Below are 22218 nucleotides of genomic sequence, written 5' to 3'. Positions count from 1 at the left end.
TGAAGGACATCTGTTATTTGTTCCAGCTCATTTTCCTCTAGTTCATTCCACAACCTGCCCCCCACCCCCACCTTTGGGCCCACGTGGCTTCAACACAATGAACTCTATCTGGCCCCAGGCTCTGGACTGGAAAATGAATTCAGGGGAGACAATATCAGGACACAGAGACACAGTCCTGATGACATACTTGGAGCACCTGGAGTCTGCTATGCCTAAAGACTTTCACTCTAGACCTGTTGGCTGTGTGAACCAACAAGTCCCCAAGTTCACCTGAGCCACTTTGAGTAGGATTTCTGTCATGTGGACTCTAGACTCCTGTGTAATATAAAGTATAATAAATGCTAGGTGGACATCTATCTGGATGTCTATGTGAAGCAGCAAGTATCTGTTGAACACTTACCTAACTATGCAGCAACACCATTTTAGAACTTGGGGAAACAATGATATATAAGACAGACAAAGACAGGGTCTCTGCCTTTGTACATGTGGCGGGAATTTGAGGAAGAACAATTTCCAGGGACTAGAGGCTGAGAGAGGCACAAGGAGATGCCGAAGGAGTATCGGGGTGAAGAAGAGGGGAAATGAGTGGACATTAGAGTCAGCGGAGACCTGCAGATACACCTTGGCTCTTCTAAGAGCTGGAGATAAATCATTATGGCTCATGACATAGGAGGGAGATGAGATGATGGTGAAAAGGCTTGGCAGAAATCCCATCATGTGTGGCTTCAGGGATATGTTCAGAGGCTGAGACCGTATTCAAGCATAAGAGGGAGCTGCTGGATGCTCTTACTCTGGACAGTGACATGGCCATTTGTGTTGGGTTAAAGGGCCCCTTAATAGTCCTGGCATCTCCCCAAGTCATGATCTGATCATGAGAACATACTTCCATTTAGAAAAGGCAGGCGATGCCTACGGTTATGTCATTTACAAACCACCTTCATGCCTCTTAACTCGTTAAATCCCCCACGAGATCCTAGAAGGTGGTGTTATTGGCAGGGGAAAATGAGGCTCAAAATGAACTCAGGTTCTGGTTCCACGGCCAGCCCCCTTCCCAAAACACAGCCACGACTTTCTTGGGATCATTGAAGATCTACAGATAGCAGATGCTGAAACCATGCTGTTGACTGGCTGGCCTGGCACAAAGATGCCAGCTAAACAGAAGGTATGCCTGTGTGTTACAGCAAAACATAATTTGACAAGTGCTGAGATAGATTCCTCCCCCTCCCCCACCCCAGGGAACTAAAAGGATTCTCAAGGGGTCCTTATTATACTGCAGCCATGTTTTCATTCTCCATTCTATAGTTACCATACGCATTAACCTCAAAACTATGAATACAGGGGTTCCAGTGCACGCGTGTGTGTGTGTGTGTGTGTGTGTGTGTGTGTGTGTGTGTGTGTGTGCATGTGTGAGTGTATTAAGAGGGATGATTCCGTTCGTCTTTCCAAACAATATCTTGTAGCTGTGCATGGCACTCCTTTAAGAAGTCTGCAGAGTTTTCCCCCTGGGTGCCCACAGAATAGAAAGTTTTATCTGAACGGGCCAAAAGCTACATAGTTCTTCGAAATACTTCGCTTTTCTAAAATGCATGAGTTTGGGGGATAATTCAAGTGCAATGTGGCCTGAAGGCAGAGAGAAAAAACACAGGAATAAATGCCTCTGGGCTCCTTCTAACAATACAGTTTTATGAATTTTACCTCATTAAATCAATTAAAGTGGGTAACAGATTTAAAGACTTTGGATAATTATCTTTTTCCCTACAGTAGCTTTTGGAGAAATCCAGTGTTCGTGGATTGATTAAACGTCTTAAATTGTGCTTCGACAAGACTGAATGGCTCAAGGGCAGAGATTCTGCTGTGTCCTCATCTCTCTGTCCCCCAGCACCCAGTGGAAGACTTGGCACATGACCCATCAGTAAATGGAGGATGAAGGAATGCATGAGTAGATGACGGTGTGAATGGAGTCTAAGAGGAATGTCCTTGGTTTAAACATAATGCCAGGCAGGAGAAGTCCACGTCGGAGCTTTTGCATTTTTTTACTCTTCAATGTCACGCCCAGAAATTAAAATCTTTCAACACCACCAACCTACTACTCCTCCATCCAATGTCTGAAATTAGTGGAGGGTGACCTTCATTGATCAGAAGAGGAATCGAGAAGACCTACAAGGCTCAACAGCTGTCCAGGGAACCTCATTAAATATCAAAGACAGCGACAACATAAAGAACCAAAAGAAGACACACAAGTGAAGTCCCAAGGCAGTTATAGCCACCAAACTTAGCACTGCCAAGTGTTTCCTGGGAGGGGACTGCGAAGTCCCAAACTTAATTACAAAGGGTATGTAATAATTCCCATGGAACCAAGATGTTCCAAGGACGCTGGTCAGCAGGGTTACACTATGACTGCACAAGGCAGTGAGATCAGCACCTTCCTGCGAGCACACGAGGAATGGAGAAAGATCTCAGGAGGGCATATGCTAAGAGCATGGCTGAAACCCAGTAAAAAGGATCTCTGAGACGATCCGTATGTACACACACACTTCCTAGGGATAACCGGTACTGGTGGAGAGGTGGAGATCGAACCTGCTAGGGGAGTGCTGGTGGTGTTGGGGTTGCACCAGCACCCCTGCTCCGTGTGCTGTGAGCAAATGCAGCCTCATCTGGCTCTCCATGTAGAGAGGAGGGTATGGCTGCCTTGTGAACTTCATGAAAGAGAGAGATTATAGGACAGCAGTCCATTAGCCGGGAGCTCGCCTGGCATAGCCGTCTGTGTAAAAATACGTGCGGGTTCCTTTGCCTGTGGCGTCCCCAGTCCCTGGTCCTGTGGTGTTTTAGTCCAAGCTGAATCTCTCCTGTTACCCTCTTCTGATCCCCATTAACATCTTCAACCCAGGACGGAAAACAGTCTAACTTCCGGAGTCACGCTGTCCAGGCACCAATTCTAATTGTAACCTTGGGAAAAATCACTTCACCTTTCCAAGCCTCAGTTTCCACATCTGTATAATGGGTGTGGTAATGCCAATAATTATACCACTTAACGTGCCAGAAGGACTTAGCCTATGAGAGTCACGTGGCTCAACACTTTCAATGCAGTATCTCCTTTAATCCTAGCCCCAACCACCTTCCTAAACTGGTAATGGTATTGTGCCCATCATACAAACGAAGAAAGACTCAGAAGTAGAGGGAGTCCTGCAGGGTCATACAGGCATTGAATCGGGCTTGCCTGCTTTGGGTGCAAGCTTTTCACCCCTGCACCACACTGTTGGTGACAACAGCACTTCCCCATTGAGCTGCAAGGATTAAATGACCTCCTTGTATAAAAGCTTCCAGCGCAATAGCCATCACATGTCAAGTGCTCAACAAATAGATGTCACTGTTATTCTCCCCGTGGGTCAAGACTCTTGGTATTTCACATCAGGGGCTTATGCTACCCACTTCCCACTCTGGACTTGGACATCCCAACAATTCACCGCATTCATGACTGCCTGATTGAAATTCCTAAACGCTGCTTTAATCGTGCCACTTGTCTCCTCTATGGTCATCAATGGCTCCCCTAGACCCTTCATCACATTAAGTACAGACCCTCCAGCCTACCCCTTTATGCACAACAGTCAAACTCTATAGCTGAAATAGTATGGGCCCCCGGGTTTGCTGGACTTGAATTCAAGTCTCAGCTCTGCGTTAACCAACCGTGTGACCGTGGGTAGATTCTGAAACTCTCTGCATCCGAGTTTCTCTGCCTATAAAGTGGGTAGAATAAGCACCGTCCCAGGGTGGGGTTGGGGGCTGCCATGAAGAATGAAAAAGGGCTGAACTGGCAGGCTGACAGACTCATCTATGGCTGCCCCCAATAGGCTGGGGACTCCTCTCCATCGTCCTCATTCCTCTAGACAACATGGACTGTGCCAGAGACCTAAGGGGACCTGATCCTATTTCAGAAACTGGTGTGTCCGGATCTACTGACATGCTGGTTTCACATTGCCCCTCCCCTCCGCAAACCAGCCCACTCATTCTGAGCCCAAGGAGGCTGCATGAAGAGAAGGAACTGTCTTTCCTCACGGTGATGAATCATGCTTTGGAGAGAAACCATCACTCATGTCCTTCATAGACCTCCCACAGTTACCCTACACCACTATGGTTTCCACTGGCATCTGAAACTCCAGAACGCATTACGGACCAAAGGCACCCTATACCTTTTGGAGGAATGTAAGCGAGAAGTTATTTGCCAGACAGAACTGCACAGCGAGACACTGAAGAGGCTCACGTTCAGCTCTGGATTTTTCAAAGGTATTTTTATGGATTGGCAGGAGGTGATGGAGGAATTTGGCCACACTCCCAGGGCCTGGCATCTGATATGCCAAATGCTGCCCTCTTTTTCAAGGCCCTGAACGTTCTTCCCGCTGCCTACCTGAACGACAGAGGCTGTCTCTCCTGCTCCTACCACCTCCTGCCATCACTCAGCCTGTCCTTTTCGGATTCTACAGATCCGTCTCTGACCACCTCTGGCACCGGCTTCCTCGGCAGTGTGCAGCGGGGGGAGAGGAACAGATTTCAGACACCCACTTTGGTTCTGAAGCGAAAGCAGTTCTCTCCCCGGGCTCACTGCTCTGCTGAAGACAGAACAAACTGTTTTAAACACAGAGTGAGGGAGGCAGGGGGTGTGGTAGATCAGAGTTCCTGATCTAATGTTCTAGAATGTTCCAGAGCTTGCTGAGTGCTCACGGGAAGACCTGACTACCGTGGGTATCAAGGCATGATGTTTAATAGGAGTCTAACCCCAACTTTCATTTCGGTTACCCACTCACAAAGGCTGTTCGATTCTAACGACCCAAGGGATGAGGTATTGTAAGTGGTTATAACCCTCACGGATGGTGTTTCTCATGAAGACACAGGAAGAGAGGTTAAGTGACTTCCCTCAAATCCACATGGCGCCATGCTGACAACAGCTTTGTTACTGCAAGATGTCATTCAAAGTTCCCTTACACACACCAGTGGCTCTCACTCCTGGCTGCATAGGAAAATCACCTAAGAGTTACAAAAAAACAAACAAAAAACCACTGCTTCTGCCCCATGCCAGTCCAAATGAAACTGAATTTCTGTGATCTGAGTATATGAACTCCAATGGTTTGTTTTCCTTGGTCTCATCTCAATGGCAGCCTGAGTAGTATCCAAGTTAGTATCGTCAAAGCCTAGAACAATGTTTGACACATAGCAGGGGCTCAATATATATTTGGAGAGGAAATAAATGAGCAGGAAGTTCATTCCTAGGAGGCATGAGAGAATTGGTCACCTGTTGTCAACGCTGCACACATTTCCATAGCTTATTTTCCTTTGGGTACCAAAACAAACAAAATATAATGATGTAGGTGACCCAGCAAACATTGAGAGGGATACCTTGGGGATTTTCTTTCTCTTGGTAGAGGACTGTCCTGGTGAGTCTTGATGTGTTTTCTGCCACTCTTACTGTGTATGGACTGAGCTTTTAAATATATTTTATTTCTGTAAAGGCACCAGACGTGATAAGCCTGAGGATTCAGAAGAATAGCACTCTCACATACATATAAGCTCTGTCCCACTGGAGGATCTCTATCCCATCATCAGCCATTCCCCTCTTCCTCTTCCTCTTCCATCACCACCACCACCATCTATCATCACCATCATCATCATCTACCATCATCATAATCCACCATCACCACCATCATCATCCATCATCACATCATCTATCCATCTCCCTCTCCTCCTTACTCGAATTACCATCATCATGGCCAACATCACAGCTAACCTTTACTGGGCATATGCAATATGTAGGACAACGTAGCATGTAGTAAAACGTCTTAATATTATCCATGTATTACAGATTTTTAAAACTCAGGTTGAGAGAAAGTAACTTGCGTAAACTCATACAGCTGGTACATGGCAGGACCAGGATTCAAGACCAGGCAGTCTGAATGCAGAATTTGGATGCTTAGCTACTAGGACACCCTGATTTCAGGTGTGCAGAATAGGAAACAGAAGAGTGTGTGTGTGTGGGGGGGGGTGTAAATAACCACCACTTCATCATTTTTGAGGCATCCAACTAGAAAAGAAAATGCCCCAGAAATGGAAAACCATTGCCAATGATCTCCCATCAACTGGCAATCAGGTGGTGCAGAAGACTGGGGCTAAGAGAGGAAACCATACCCGGGTACCATTTCCCAAAACACATCAGCTTCATGATTCACAAACACAAAATTTCATTCCAAGCAACCTCTACTCATAGAACTGTTTCACGATTTGTGTTTTATCCCTCATTTTTTTCCTTTCAGGATAGGAGGGATCTCTTCCCACATTTAGTACAACAGGTAACCACCATTCAAGCTAGAGGCATCCATTATTTCTTTATCACCCCACAGGTTTATTTCTTTTTCCTCTCCCTATTACACATGCTCATGTTCCAGTCCCACGGTGGTTCTCTCTCAAACAACACCAAGAACCTCCTGTGTGGAGTCCCTATCCCAGTCCTGTCCCTCTCCCACCCACCTTCCACACTGCTGCTCTAGTTACTTTTTATAAAGTTCAAACTGGAGCATGATGTCCTCCTGCTTAAATTTTTTTCAGCAGCTCTCACAACCTTCAGGATAAAATAAAAACACACACAGCCCCATCACAGTTTGGACTCAAGGTCTGGGGCTTAGCCTCCATCTGAGTACCCCGAGTAAGGTCAGGTCCCCTACAAGCACGCGACAAGACGAATCGAGTGAGCTAATGAAGATAACGAATGCGTGCTCAGAAGGAAAACCAAAGGAAACCTTCCTCCCTCTGGCTATCATTTCCCAAAAGCACATTCGCCCCATCACCCACCAACAAAGAACTCCTCTATCAGCAACCTGAGCTCATTGCACCATTTCATCATGTCCATTCTGTCTCCCATTTTGCTCCTCCCAGAAGCCAATCCACCATGATTCTTCTAAAATGACCTAACACCACCGTTCTCTGTTCTCTCCTTCTCTCTTCAAATGAGAAGTTGAATCTCAAGTGTCTGGTGACTGGTGGGTTCCCAACTAGGGTGGCTGCTGGGCTCTGGGTTGAAGACCAGGACAGACACTCCAATCTTAACTCAGAGTCTGTGCTCTAGGCTCTCACACTGGGCTGCAGGAAATGAGGAACACATAAGATAAATTCTAAGATGAGCTCTATGGTTGGGGATGGAGGAAGGAATGGACCCTCCTAGAATGACCAAGTCTTCAACCTCTTCCTAGCCTGGCTGCAGGTGAGAATTCAGCCTTACTTTACAAGAACTGAATAAAATTAACTATGGCTTCTCAGGCACACGAGCCACATCTCAAAGCTAGGGCTCTCCCACCCCCACCAGCCCCACACCTAAAGATGCCAACTGACTTGGTCTGGGATAGGGTCTGGGATAGGGTCTGGGACTTTTTAACTCCCTGGGTGAATGTAATGTGCAGGCAGGGTTGAAGACGCTAATCTCAGTCTGGTATCCAACCTTGTCGCTGTGCTCCCTTGGGGAATTTCTCAGGCCTTCAGATCTCTGGGCTCCGGGCCACCCCCACTGGATCAGAATCTTTGTCTAAAATATGTATTTTCTCCAGAATATGCTTATGTTCAGCAAGACTTTGTACCTCTGGGTCCACTTCCTCTATCTTCTAGGGGAGGAAACAGGCTTTAAAATCTTAATGACTTGCTTCAAGTTTCACATAAATCAGTGGGATCTCAGCAACAGACTCAGGGTCTCTCACCTCCTAATTCAGAGCCATCTTTACTGTGTCATGATGCCCTCAAGGGGGAAATGTTTTCTACACAGAGAAACCACAAGGAACAGGGGGTGTGTAGGAGGAACAGGGGCTTTGCGGACAGCCTGACCAGGATCAGCTTTTTTTTTTTTTTTTTAAATTTTTTTTAACATTTATTCATTTTTGAGAGCCAGAGAGAGCCAGAGCATGAGTGGGGGAGGGGCAGAGAGAGAGGGAGACACAGAATCCGAAGCAGGCTCCAGGCTCTGAGCCGTCAGCACAGAGCCCGACGCGGGGCTCGAACTCATGAACTGCAAGATCATGACCTGAGCTGAAGTCGGACGCCCAACTGACTGAGCCACCCAGGCACCCCAGGAACAGCTTCTTAATGCAAGAAAGTTCCTTCACCCAAGCCTCTGTTTCCCCATCCAAGAAATGGAAAAGATGGTAATGGTCACCACCCCAAAGGGCTGCTGCACATATTTTGTGAGGTGATGTGCATAAAGCCCTTGGCATAGAGGAAGGGCTCGCTCAGGCTGAGTTGGCCATGACTGTGGTGAAGATGCCGGCCTTGACCATCAAGCCACGACTCCCACATCCATCATGGAGTCCTTAGCACTCCCACTTGTGAATTTCCAGCATCTCTGCCTTTACACGTCACTCCTCAGCCCTGACTGGTGGGTGGTTGCCTAGTTACTGGGAGGCACACATCTTGCCCGGCTCCTCAGACTAGAATTTTTAAGGGCAGGGCACAATGTCCTTCCGAGTCCCTCTTGACACCCTCAGGGCACTGGGCCGCTACTTTGGGGATAAAACTGGAAGCATCATTCTGCATCTGCAAGGTTGCCCGTGGGTAGAAAGAGAGAGACTAGTGCTTTATGCATTTGAGCAACCCACTGCTCCAGAAACATTCATCTATTGATTGCTTTTCATCCATTCAACGGATTTAACAAACTCCAGCTATGTGCCAGGCGTTGTTCCAGGCGAGTGAATCTAGGGAAAGAGGCTACCAAAAGTGAAGGTCCCTGCATTCTCAAGGGAACAGACAGAAGAGAAAGAATGACATCGACACACAGAATAACTTCAAGGAACTCCAATGATGTAACAGTTCAGGAGTGGAGAGGAACACCACTTTAGATCTGCCGGTCCGCCGCGCTGGAGCCGATCAAAAGAGTGTGAAGCAGGAGTCAGCCAGGCAAAGCTGAGGGCCAGGGCGGGGTAAGGAAAGCCATCTGAGAAGAAGGAGCGGCATGTGGTAGGAAGGGGTTTGGCAAGTTCAGGGAACAGAAGGAAGATCAAAACAGCTATAGTTTAATGAGCGAGGCAGAGAGAGAGAAAGGTGAGAGATGAATGAGGGCAGAAGGCAGAGACCGTATCACACAGCACATGTCCTGAAGATCATGGTAAGGGGTCTGATTTAATTCCCAGGTCAGTCTCACTCCAAACAATTCATCTACTAAATGCACCAAGGAGTAACTTCTGGCAGGGAAGCTGGGAGATGACCTGGGGGTGTGGGGGTTTCATGTGAGGCAGCCCAATTCTTTCCTTTTTAATTCTGAGCTGTGCCAAGAGAGGAGCCTACATGGGTGGTACAGTGAGGCACAGAACTGTTTGCACATAACGATCTACTGTTGAGTCCACTGGTACCCTAACGTCCAATGGTGTGCCTAGAACTCCCATGTCTGCCTGGGCATTCCAGACCCAGTCCCAGTCCGTCATCCAGACCCAGGCTCCTCCTCTAGCAAGTGATGCGATGCCAGAGGAGAGAATACACAGAGAATACACAAACGCATGGGGAGATGCATTCCTTGAGTCCCATTGCAACTAGTTGGGGACAGCCCAACACCCTCTACGTGCTTCAGAACCACACGATGATTGCTGCTCTGGGACCCAGCCCTGCTTTCTAGATCGTTAGCAGCCTGGCCAAGAAGAGACACCTGCTGAGACCGAGGCTCTTATTTCTGTGCAAGGACACAGCAAAAGCCCAAACTGGCTTCACCCGGTGTTCTGTCAACCTGCGGGTGAGTGTCTGACTCAAGGCTCCTAAACCGGGTCGTTCGTGATGATGGATTGTCTGAGGCTGGGTCCAGCCACTCTCACATAGACAGCCACAGGGAGATTCTACCTGACCAGAGACCAATGAGCACGGAGTCAGGTCTCCGAGCTGCTGATAAACCCAAGTATGGGGCATCTTTTTTCTTTTTCTCCCAGTCCCAACCGTGACTGAGCTACCGGCCTTGCTCTATGCACCAGAAGCCGTTTCTTTCAGGTTTGTTTTCTTAGAGAAGCCCAAGCCTCTCTGAGACACGTGACGGGCACCTGTTACTCCAACCACCGAGCATCCCCTCTCTTCCCTTCCTGGTAATAGTGAATTTCCACAGAGAGCCGTCAGCCAAACCCACTGGCTCATCCAAACCCCACAGTGCCAGCCATCAGTTCAGGGGGAGGAATGTGTCCTAACAGGTCCAATCAGAGTGGCTCTTGGGATTTCTGGGAAAAGTGACTAGGCAAAGACAGTTTCTCTTATTGTTAAACTTGAACCTGGAAGGAGGCTCAGCCAGGATTTCTGGCAGCCATTGGCCACCATGCACCATCTTGAGCGCCAAAGGCGAAGCGGAAAGATAGTTACCAAGTCCTGATGCGCTTGGTGAGCATCTTGTTCCGGTCACACCTGAAGCCATCGCACCCTCGTGGTCACTGCATGTCCCAATTAATCACCTCATTTTGCTTAAGCCCGTTTGAGCGAGCTTTTCTGTCACTGGCAAACAATGATTCCTGACATCACGTTGGCTAGGAAAAAAGGTGGGGGAGTGATGGTGTTCGTTCTGAGCCTGGATCACAAAACCACGCTGTCCTTCTGCTTGTCACCCCTCCTGTCTCTGACCTGCACTTTTTCCCCAGGATCAGCTGCCTCTCCCCACACAGCTCCCTCCTCCCTGCGTGAGCCCTTCATCCTTACTTCGTTTCTGTTTTTCCTTTAATATGTCACCCAGACTGGCTCCCGCTCGGGGACTCTGACAGCCACCGCTGCCACGACCCAGACGAAAGACAGGACAAGTTGCCACCAACAATAATCGCTCGTCGTTACGCTGTCGCGGCAAGGAGAAAACACAAACAGGTCCTGTTTGTTAAGCTTTTGTCTCTGGCTGTCACACTCAGAGGGCCACTGCCGGACTGAAGGAGGCAGGTTTGTTTGTGGAAAAAGGAGAATTTCAGGCTTTCCCACAACCCTTGTGAGGGGCGGGCCCCGGCCGTAAACATTAGAGTAGAAATGTCTTCAAAATGCCCCTGGTTCTCTAACAAATGTCTACGAAGAGCTCTGAGAGCTGAACCTCGGGAGGTAATTACCTCTCCCTTTGGGGGTCTGTCTGTCTGTAGGCGTGACTGAAGGCACAGAGGGCTCAGCCTTGGCCCCTTCCTCTTACTCACGTCAGAGGCCTGGGCAAGATATGGGGTACCTGCGAGGCTCCATTTTCTCGTTCGTGAAGTGAAGGGAATTTGTTCCCTACTTGAAGGAGCTTGTTGTGATTGAGATAATGCATGTGTGGCTCTCGCACGTTAAGAGCTTGATTCATGAGAGCTCGGATTACGGGGGTTGTTGGCCTCGCGAAAGAATCAACTGGGCTGGCGACAAGGAAACCCACAGCACTACCACCCGCCAGCGCAGCATTAATGCAAACGCAAAGAGCCCTCCTGTGGCTCCTCCCCACGTGTTTCCTAAATGTCCCAGTAAGGACACAGGACTCCGCAGCTGCTCTGACTGTGTGCCGGGCACCGAGCTGACAGCAGGTGGACAAGCTGTCCAGGGCTCACGCTGAGAGCCTAGCACCCCCAAGCCCCGCAGGGCTGGGCAAACCAGGATGGCTCGCCAGCTAAGCAGAGAGCCTTGCAGCCATTTAATCTGCAAAGTGACCTTTCGGGAGAAGTGCTTCGGTTCCTATTTTACAGGTGAGGAAGTTGAGGCTTATCGAGAGGTCCTCACTTATTTTAATGAGCCCAGGAATCCCTGGGGGATCTTGCTCCACGGCAGATGCAGATTCAGATTCAGCACACGGTGGCAATGAAGATGCCGGTCCACGGACCGAGCTTGGAGGAGTGGTGCTACAGGGTTCTTTCCATCCAGCCTCCCCGGCTGAGACAGCCACGTGTCACAGCCTGTCAGTCCCTGTATCTCACCTGACAAAGGGCTTTGGGGCGGTGGGGGCCCGTGAGTCAGAACGTACCGTGGGGAAGCCAAGGAAGAGGGGCTTCCCCAGGGTGAACTATCCCCACTCCCGGGAGAGAGCTGGAGCCACCCAGGAACCAGGGGAGTGGTGGCCGCCACCCATATGGTGTCCGTGCCCGTGTGCCGTGCAACAAAGGACTGCACGGGGCACAGCCACCCTCTCTCCTGCTCTCTGGCCCAGCTGCAGGCTGGAGCCAGTGGCCGAGTCTCTCCACACCTCCACGTTTTCATCTGTAAAATGGACCTAGTGGGACTCTGGTTACCTGGAGGGGTGCTGGGTACCCAGGACTTGGCGACAGGCAAGAGCCCCGTGAACCACGGAGTGCAGACAAACGAGCCAGCTCACCCACCGCACGTGGAGCGGCTGCCTCCTCTTTTGTCCTCTCCCCCCCCCCCCCCCCACGGCGCTCGCGGAACATGCTGTCCAGGCCTCTACCGTCGATCTCGTCAGCAGGTATTCCGAGTGTCTATTTAAGTATCTGTCTCCATGCAACTAGATTCATGCTAATTCATCTCCGCAGCAACAGCACCCAGCCCGGCTCCGCGTATCTGGTGGAGCTCGGAGCGCGTTAGCGGAAGGTATGAGTAAGCGGAGGCATGAATGAATGAATGACAGAGTGAAGGAAGGAGTGAGAGAAGCAGCGGCTGAGTTAGGGGCGCGGATGGAGCCGGGGACGTGTGGCCGCCTGCGTGTGGCGCGAACGCGGGCGTAAGTCGAAGGAGCCGGAGGCGGATCTCAGGAATCCTCTCCTGCCCGAGCTCTGACAATCTGAATGCGGGAAACAAGTGCACAACTTCGGGGGAGGCTGGGCTCGTATCCCTCGGTGTCTCCACTCTTGCCACTTGCTGTCCTGAGCTCGGGACTCCAACAGGTTCAGACAGAACGGTGGCCCCGCCCCTCCACACCCAGGGAACAGACCCGACGTCCACACTGCTCAGGGCTCTCGTGAGCACAGGGCATCTCGCTCCCCTCCCCAGTCCACACCTCACTTCCGAGCCCCTCTCGCTACCTCTCCTCGGCACAGGAAGCCAGACGCAAAACGCGTGACGCCATGTGCGCGACGCGACCGGAACAGGCGAACCGCAGAGGCGGGACGCGGAGCCTGCCCGGGGCTGGGATGGAGACAGAAATGAGAAACGTGGCCGACGGGCCCTGGGTTTCCTTTGGGGGCGATGAAAAAGTTCCGGAAATAGGACAGTAGTTGCATCACACGGGCCGTGTACTTAATGCCACCGAGTTGTACGCTTTAACAGGATTGCACGGTAAACCTTACGTTATATGGGTTTTACTGTAATAAAAAAAAAAAATCCATGAAGCAAGCAAGCAGAGCCTGAAGCTGAAGCTAGAGAGGCTTCTCCCAGGTTCCTCCCTGGAGTGAAGGGGGACCTTTGGACCTCATGGACCTCCCTGGAGTAAATGGGAGCCCTTGGACCTCATGGTGGCCTGAGGCGCTGGACCAGGTGGAAGGAAGAAGCTCCTGGGGGCGGGGGGTCCTTTCAGAGAGCACACTGCCACCCACCTCTCTGTTCCCCAGGGACCCAAAGTCCCTGAGCAGCCTTGCGGTCATCAGTCACCCCTGACCCTGCGGAGCCTACAACTTAGTGGGCTATGACAACAACCTTCTCTGGACGGGGCCACCGAGCAGGCATGGCCATTCCCATTCTTTCACACGCTGTAACAGGGGGGCTGTAACTGCTTTGCAAGAGCGCAGACCCCGCAGTCGCGGGAAGGGAGTCGGTGTGGTGGCAGGCACACTGATCTGGCGATGAGACAGAGCTGAGTTCAAACCTCTGCTCTCCCACATAGCAGCTCTGTGGCCTTGAGAAACTGACTCAACAGCGTTAAGCCTCCGTTTCCTCCGCCGAGAGACAGGAAAAGCAACCGCCACCTACCCGCCTCCTGGATGAGATGAGCCCTGCGCACAGCCCGTCAGCATCGTGCCTGACCCACACTGGCTGCTGTCTCCAGATTGTTGATTGCAGAGCGCTCGCCTTCCCCACGGCGTCTCATTTAACCATTGGTACAAACACATGCAGGAGACAGTGTTCACGTCCGAGGGCATTAATTTGGATCTTGTTCGATCCCAAAGCATTCGCTCCCCACCACCGAGCAATGGCACCCCTCCTCTTTATGAATTTTAACCTTCTTGCTAGGTTAAACGGGGCGGGTGGGGGGGTGGGGTGGGAGGGGATCCTGTTACATATATTCAAATACCGCCCCAAGATCATCCTTCACTGTCTTCTTCCTCTAAAAGGGATGTTTCCAGATAGCAGAATGAGCCCCAGACCAACACCAAGAGATTTAGCCACCTCTCATTGGCCCCATTCCACTAGGACATAACATTCTGCATGCTAATCACTTCCCCCACAAAGCTAACAGCACGTGGAGCTTCCTGTAACACACACAGACCCAGGAATTTTAAGAGCATCAAGCTTGCTCATCTCTCATACTCTTGAAGACCAGGAGACCAAACATGGATGCCACTGGCCCCTCGAACAGGACGACACTCCATTCTCACGCGTCCGCTTGTGCTCTGTGTGCACACACACGCATCCAAAGGCTACGCCCGTTTGTTTCCCCCAACGAGTAGGAAGCAGGACCCGCTGGAACTCAGAAAAAGAGGATGGACTCATTGTGACCTGAGTTCACCATCACATTGAACCCCGCGCTCAAAAGGCATTAGGAAATGGTAAACAGGGAGTGGGAAGAGAGAGGTTTTAACAGAAAAATTGACGGTTTGAGTGTTTTCCTAAGAACTGGCATAAAAGGGAAAATTGAATGTCAATTCAATGTGGATTCAAACTGACGTGCAGCCTCTGGAAAGGGTTCCAAATGACTGTTTGAAAGGAAGAAAACACAATCGATGACAGCCCATTTGTGTTCCTGCTCAGCCCCGGGGGCTCCAGTTCCGGCCACACTCAGGGCTGGCGTTGGGCCAGGACCCGGTCGGCTGTGGAGCTCTGCAGGCTCAGTCTGGTTCGTCGTCTCCAGAGTCGTTGGGCATGGCAGGGACCCCTTCTTCAGAGTCTCTGAGGCAGGGAGCACCCCAACATGTCACCCTCAGGCATTCGGTATTTGCTGCAACCCTGTGGCAACCATGAGAAACCCGTGGATGGCTTTCTTCCCGCTTTATACATGAGAAAATCAAGACCAGAGATAGGTGAGGGAACCTCGTTGGCCTCCTAGACTCACTCGGTGACAAAGCCGCAGAGCTTGGCCCATCCTCAGGGGGCCCACAGTCCAGAAGGGCTGACAGCCAAGATCCGGGAATGAACAGGGAACCAGGGGTGGATCCAGAAAGAGGGAGTCCACCTGACCCAGAGAGAGGGGGCATAAGGGTCCAGAGCAGGTGACCCCTTCGCTGTTTCCAAATGGAAGGCAACTGGGCACAGGCCAGAGAGGCCCATAGAGAGTGTCCATGCAAAGGGGACAGTGTGCAAACTGCAGAAGTATAAAGCATATGGTGTGCACAGAGAACAGCAAGCAGCTTGGGGCCAAAGAAACGTAAGCAAAAATGCCTGGACTAGGGGAAGCATGAGGCTGGGGGGCAAAGGGGGAGGTGGGCCGAAGGGGAGGCCCATGCTTCTGGCTCAGATGTAGAGCACCATAGGATCTGGTTTCAAACACTTAACACCTTCACGTTCCATATAACTCCTATGGCTTCCTTACCATGTTTACTGTTTCCTGTCTGGTTGTCCCTGGTAGAATATAAGCTCTATGAGGTCAGGAATATCTTGTCTGATCATTTGCTCGTTGAGGTATCCAAGGTATTTGTAGTCGAGTCTGTCATATAAGGGAACTTAGTAGATAATATTTTGGCACTGAGTTGAAGATGTTCAAATCCTTTCTGGAAGGAGATGGGCGGGGGGGGGGGGAGTCAGCGAAGGAGAAAGTGGGGGAAGGAGAGAGAAAGAAGAAAAATAAAGAAGGAGAGAAGAAGAAAACAAGGAAGGAGGGAGGTGAGAGAAATATGGAGGCAGGGGTGGGGGAGGAGAGACACAGAAAGGGAGCAGAAAAAGAAGATAAGGAGCTAAGGTTTTCTGGGGTTGATGAGAAGAATCCTTATAGAATTTTATGCAGAGATGTGACGGGACCAGATTTCTGTTGTCTGAAAGGACAGCTCTGGCTTGAGGACGAAATAACAGAGACAGAAAGAGCATGCGGAGAGGCCACCGAAGCAATCTCAGGGCAGGGAGAGACACCTGAACTTGGGTAGTGGTGACGGGGACAAAGCAGAGGAGAGTCCGGGGGTCCTAAGCAGGTGGCATCCAGTGGCTTTGGCAACCAACTGAGGGGACTGGCAGGGGGTTCTGGGGTGTGGAGGAGAGGGGGACTCGAGGAGGCCAGCTGGGTGAATGGCAATGTCACTTAGAAACATGGAGAACAGGTGATGCACCTTGCTCCCTACCTCATGGTTGCACCCCTGCCACCTGGCATCATGCCAGGCAAAGAGTGGTGGCTCGGTGAGGGAGTGAGCCAGGGGGCCAAGAGGGTCCGAGGCTGGGGTGCGGGGGGGGTCCCTGGGTGGCTCAGTCGGTTAAGTGTCTGACTCTTGATTTCAGCTCAGGTCATGATCTCATGGTTCATGAGTTTGAGAGAGGGTGACAGGTGTCTCGAGGGTCCGGGAGCACAGAGACTGGAAGGTACTGCTGCATGGGGCAGGGAGAGGCTCACTGGAGCATGAGTGGAGGGGACAGAAGCCAGGCCTCAGAGTGACCCACAGGAGGGAAGGAGACACAAGAACGGAAGGAGACCATAGAAGAAACCCCCACGCCTCCTAACTGAACCGTGCACCATGCTTCTTGTCAAACACGAAGATATTCTCAGACAGAAGAAGCCCTCTCGATCATGGGGTTCAAACGGGGGCCAGGCGGCTGTCCCACCCCTTGTTCTCTCTTCCCGTTCGCGAGGTCCTCCACACCCTTCCTGTTGTGCTGGGCAAAGCAACGTATGCAAGGAAACACAGAAAAAGTCCGAAAGTAGCTCCCTCCATGCAGAAGGACGCCTAATGATTCTCTTTAATTCCGAAACGTATGCTCGCAATACACCTTCGATGCTGAAGGAGTGGCCTTCCTTAGCTCTTTGCTCTGGACATCCCTCTTTCTTCACAGGGCAAACAGACAACCTAGCTGGGATCTGCTCCCAAGAGCACGAGGAAGGTCTGCAGAGGGGGACCACCTCTCAGACGTCCTCGGGGGCAGAGGCTTGTTCCAGCTCGCACACACCGCATCACCTTGCTGGGGCTGTCTCCTTGATGGCTGCCAGCACCTCCTCATCTGAACAGGACAGACAGACAGAACACCGAGGGGCCATCCAACACTCGGCTCATTCACAGCTCGCAAAGGCGTCTCCTTTCCTGAAACTCATGTGAGACTGAGTTTGGACGGTTCTGATATTAGAGCCCAACTGTCTTTGTTTTGCTCATCCCTGGCCAGGCGAAGCTTTCAGCCCACGAATCAGAAAAGCAGAGATACCACAGGGACGAAAAAAGAGTTGGGGTTTTAATGAGCCTTCTGCCTCTAAGGGACACTACCTTCCCGACACTCCGATGCGGGAGTGTGGGGAGGGATGTGGTTTCCCTCACCTGGGATCATGAGATCCTTATCCCGCAGGCTGTCTGGTTGGGCTGGGGGAAGGATTTGGTGTTGATCCTATGGACACTCAAATCCCTACAGCCAACTGCCTAAATCAGGAGAGAGTTTCACCCTCCTGGCCCCATGAGTTTACCTCCACTCTAGCACTGACCACTCACTGTCAAAATGCTCTACAGTGTGGCCTGTAGGTGCCAGCAGGGTCCGAGTCTTGTCACCTTGTAGGCTCGTCCCAGACCACATGCTGCCTTGCTTTCTCCTCTCGCACTACAGTGATGACCCCTCATCCCCTCGTGCTCATGCTGTTCCATTTCCCTTGGAAAGCTCCCTCTGTAAGCAGATAGGGTCAGGGGTTTCCGGAGAAAGAAAGAGGAGACACAGTTTTCTTAACATAAGAGAAATCGTTTTAGACCTCCAGACATTTTGTGATTGATGCCTGACTGGCACTACTTGCCTGAGCACATTTCTTGCGGAACTTCCTGGGATATGTTACAATTGCAGAAAAATGGACCTCAGGAATTAATGGTTTTAAGGGAACAGAAAAATGTAAAAACAAACAGGACTACCAAGCCAGGAAATGCCCTAACCATATCAGAGACAATGAATCAGTGATAAAACTCGCGATGCTGTTTCAAAAGTAAAGATTGACCCAACACACATTTTGCAGTCTTTTTTTTTTTTTTTTTTTTTTGCAGGATTTAACCCTCTTTGGGCAAACAATGGACCAAACGGAGCCAGAGAACTGATGATGCCAATTCTTGCTGGCCCCCAGGACTTTGATCCACCAGGACCCCAGGATTTCGACCCTCCAGATCCGTGGGACTTTGATCCATCAGGACCTGGACTCTGTCAACTTACTGGGTGACTTGTGCCCCAATTCTAGACTTCCCTTGCCACGCCCGTCACGAATGTGCATGCATCTTTAGCTTAAAACTTGCCCAATTTTGTTGTTCGGGGTGGGGAGGGCACCGTTTGGGGAAAAATCCCCAGTAGACTCCCTATTTGTTGCACGCAAACCACTTCCTGATCCCAGGGTCTGGCTTGGTTGTGTCTTTTGGCCCCACTTCTGCCAAGAGACGAACCCACTTTCAGGTGGCACCTTCTCATTTTCACTCAGCCTTTATTTCATTGCCAAATTCTCACTTGTTAAGAGATGCTCTTCCAGACCTCCTTGTTTAGGTCAACGTCCTCCCTCCTAAGGCTCTTTCTTGTATTTTCATAGCACGTCATGTGGCTGTTAACTGACATTTATTTATAGGCTATTTTGAGTGAGTGCATGAGACTGAGTGTGTGAGTGTGTGTGAGTATGTGTGAGTGTGTGTGTGAGCGTCTGTCCCCCACTGGAACTTACACTGACTGCAGACAGGCAGGCACCACGTGTGATGTTTTATTTCATCTGTTCTACTTCGTCTTACTAATCACTGTATCCCCAGCACACAGAGGGGTCTGATTCAATTTTTGCTTTTGTTTTGGTTGACTGGTTTGTTTTGAATGAGGCGAGGAGTCTTGCCCGGGGTGGGTCAACGTGAATTAGGTTCTCAAGTCACACAGCACCAAGGAAGACACTTAACTCAGGTTCCCTCCCCACCTCCAACTTCCCTATGCCAGGAAGCCTAGCAGGCTGCATGGCCTTTGGGCAGAAAGTTCCGGCACCTTATGCATCATGCTCACGAATCTCGGGCAGCCACTGGGTGTTGGTTCCTACCACCGTTTCCACGTCGTTCCTGAAAGTTGTTGCATCATCCTCAGAAGGTTTTCTGGCTCAAAGTGGTGGTTAAGATGCAAAACTATTCCCGGGGCTGGAACCAGCCCCTCTGAGCTGCTGGCCAAAACACCAAGGTTTGTACCAGGCCAGTTAAAGGCAACAGGCAGACCTTCTTCACGTGTAGCTGATCCTGGAGTATGGAGCTTGAACAGAATCCATTGTCATCTGTCTTTCGTTTTTGTTTCTGTTGTTGTATGCTTGTTTTCGTCTAAACGTTTAAAACTTCTACTTTCGCCAAAAAGCAACATGATGCCCGTGTTTAAAGCAAAGAGGAATAAAATCTCAGATTCTCAAGGGTTCTGTACAAATGCCAGTTTATAAGGCATGTACGTGTCTTGGGAAAGTCACTTGATCTCACTGAACCTCAGAGCCTCAGTTTCTTCATGGGAATGACAAATAGCAACAGCTTCACCAACTTCAAAGATCACTCAAGTGTGTCTTTAGCTAATTAATTCCATTATTTGTTCATCTCTGTACCAGGCACTGTGCCAAAGGGTGGGGTCCGTGGTGGAAAAAAAAAAAAAAAGAAAGAAACCAGCCATGGAATCTGTATCCACAGAGCTTACGGTCTCAAAGGGAGAGACAACCATTAATCAAATAGTCACATGAATGTAAAATCAGTACTGACATTCATAATTTGAAGGAAAGCTTTAGGGTGCTTGAAAAACCCACACTGAAGGAAACTGAACAGTCTAGATGGTCAGTGATACCCCCGAGGAAGGGAGGCTGGAGTAGGAATGATGTAGGCACAGAGAAGAAGAAAGAGCATCGTGTGCAAAGGTCCTGTGGTGGGAGGCAAGTGTGAGGGTCTGAAAGGAAGCCACTGGGGCAGCAGTGGGAGAGATCCATTCTCCACTTTTAAAACACATATTGATTCCTTTATGCACAGAGTACAGGCTATTTGCTTTCTCTCACTTCTCAGTTGCCCACGATCTTTTCACAGCTCTGTTTCATCTCTTTCGAGAATTCCCTGGCGGCTAATCGGAGAAAAGGTGCTAATTACCTTATTAGCACTCTGCTTTTCTGTGATTGCAAAGCGCTCTTAACTTTCTCCACCGTGGGAGTATCACTGGCTTGTCACTCTGGCCCTGCGTGCTCCCTGCCCCGCACCTATTCTCAGCTAGGAGTGTCGGAACTACCTGGCTCCAGACCCTCGCGGTTCTCGTGGGAAAGATACATCAAAGGCTCTGCCTCGGGTCCACCCACAAATGGTGGTTCCAGGCCGGCCCTGAAAAGCCAGGGCTGCTGGGGCCACACGGCACAGCCACCGCCTGCCTCACGGGCCATCCAAGGAGGAACAAGGTTTTTCACTTCTAAAAGCCCTCCTCAGCATTTGGATCCAATACTGCGATTTCCTTCAAGGAACCTTCTTTTTCACGCCTCCTATCGGGAACAAAACTGCAATCCACAGTTGTCCTCTGCTTATACCGAGCAACCAGAGCAGCAAAAATGAAGCAAATACAGACCCTGAGAGGCAGTTGATACGGGACAGGACATTACTAGGACGATGCAAGTGCATCCTGCCCAAACATGGAGCCAGACATCCCAGCCACTGGAAAGGCAGCAAGGGTTGGGGCAATTCCAAGTCTTCTTTAACTGGGCAGGTTGACAACACCGAGGTGACCAACGACAACTCAGAAGGTCTGGGTGGCTCACAGAGGTATTTCTTGGACCTCTCTTAACCTTGCCTGAGAACCATTCTAGAGCCCCAGGCAGGAGAACATCGCCTGAACCTCTTCCCAGAGGTTTCTATCAACCACACTCTTAGGGTTCCAGAGCATGACAAAGGTCACCCTCATGAGAGGCACTTGCCAGTGAGATGACGGTCCTCCCCAAAGGGCAGGTTGGCTTGTTTTTGACATTTATGGTGTGTGCCTCTTGAGTCTTTTCTCTCGCTTGCACTGGAAGCATAGTAGGATCCCAGCTCTGCAATCTCCAAGCTGGGTGACTGAGAGCAACGTGCTTCACCTCTCTGTGCCTTGGTTTCCTCTTGTGTAAATGGAGATAACAACTATACATTCTGCATCGGAGACTAGGAGGATCAAAGGTGGCGATGATGCAAAAGCACCTGGCATGCAACGAATTCCAAATACATTTAGTTGTTACCATACCTGCCATCATATGTCATCCAGTCTACCCTGAACTTCCTACCAAGTCCATCTGCCTTAAACACTGACTTGCCCCGGGACTCTAGCTTCCCCTTGCTGGACTGGGCAGTGTTGGGTCTCTAAAGCCACCTTTGTTGCCACACCACATTGCAAGGTGCCAAATGTATTACTGACTACTCCTCACACCTATCGGTGGCCACGCATGCAAACACACACACAGATACACACACACACACACACACACACAGGCATATATATGCATTCATGCACATAAGTTCAGCATGCCCCTCCATATTTTTACCCGTGGTCTCCGAAGGACCTATTCCCATAGATTTTATCTGGTATGAGAGCCTGCGGTGTGTCACAGAAATATTTATTTTGTTTTTTTTTATAAAATATTTTAATGTTTATCTTTGAGAGAGAGTGACAGAACATCAGTGGGAGAGGGGCAGAGAGAGAGGGAGAGACAGAATCCCAAGCAGGTTCTGTGTTGACACCAGAGAGCCCGACGTGGGGCTCGAACTCACAAACCGTGAGCTCGTGACCTGAGCTGAAATCAGTCACCCAACCAACTGAGCCACCAAGGCACCCCAGGAATCTTTATTTTAAAAGCAGCTTCTCAGTCACCTGGTCCTCAATTGGCCCTATGACAGACCCGGGGGATGGAAACCTTCTTGCCAAAATGAACTATCAAGAATTACAGGGAGGTGAGGAAAGAGTATTTACTACACCTTGGGCATCGTTGCATATCTTAACTTTCACACCAGATTGCGAGCTACTTGAGGGGCGAGATTAGAACTTGAA

The 22218-nt window shown here is 50.2% G+C and overlaps 1 protein-coding gene and 1 long non-coding RNA gene across 2 annotated transcripts in view; one reads left to right on the top strand and one right to left on the bottom strand.

Moving 5' to 3' along the window:
• GRIN2A (glutamate ionotropic receptor NMDA type subunit 2A) overlaps positions 1-22218 on the bottom strand; it is a 368706-nt gene that overhangs the window by 152856 nt on the left and 193632 nt on the right. The gene's annotated exons all lie outside the window — the stretch shown is intronic.
• LOC121019536 (uncharacterized) lies at positions 10982-19663 on the top strand. The gene is made up of 2 exons (XR_005785647.1): positions 10982-11672; positions 18237-19663. It is a non-coding gene; the product is annotated as an uncharacterized LOC121019536 (long non-coding RNA).

The sequence above is a fragment of the Herpailurus yagouaroundi genome, unplaced genomic scaffold, assembly GCF_014898765.1.
Source record: "Herpailurus yagouaroundi ecotype Mexico unplaced genomic scaffold, PumYag 222, whole genome shotgun sequence".
In the NCBI taxonomy this organism is placed as follows: domain Eukaryota; kingdom Metazoa; phylum Chordata; class Mammalia; order Carnivora; family Felidae; genus Herpailurus; species Herpailurus yagouaroundi.
Note: the sequence above shows the minus strand (reverse complement) of the source record. Positions and strands in the feature narration are given on the sequence as shown.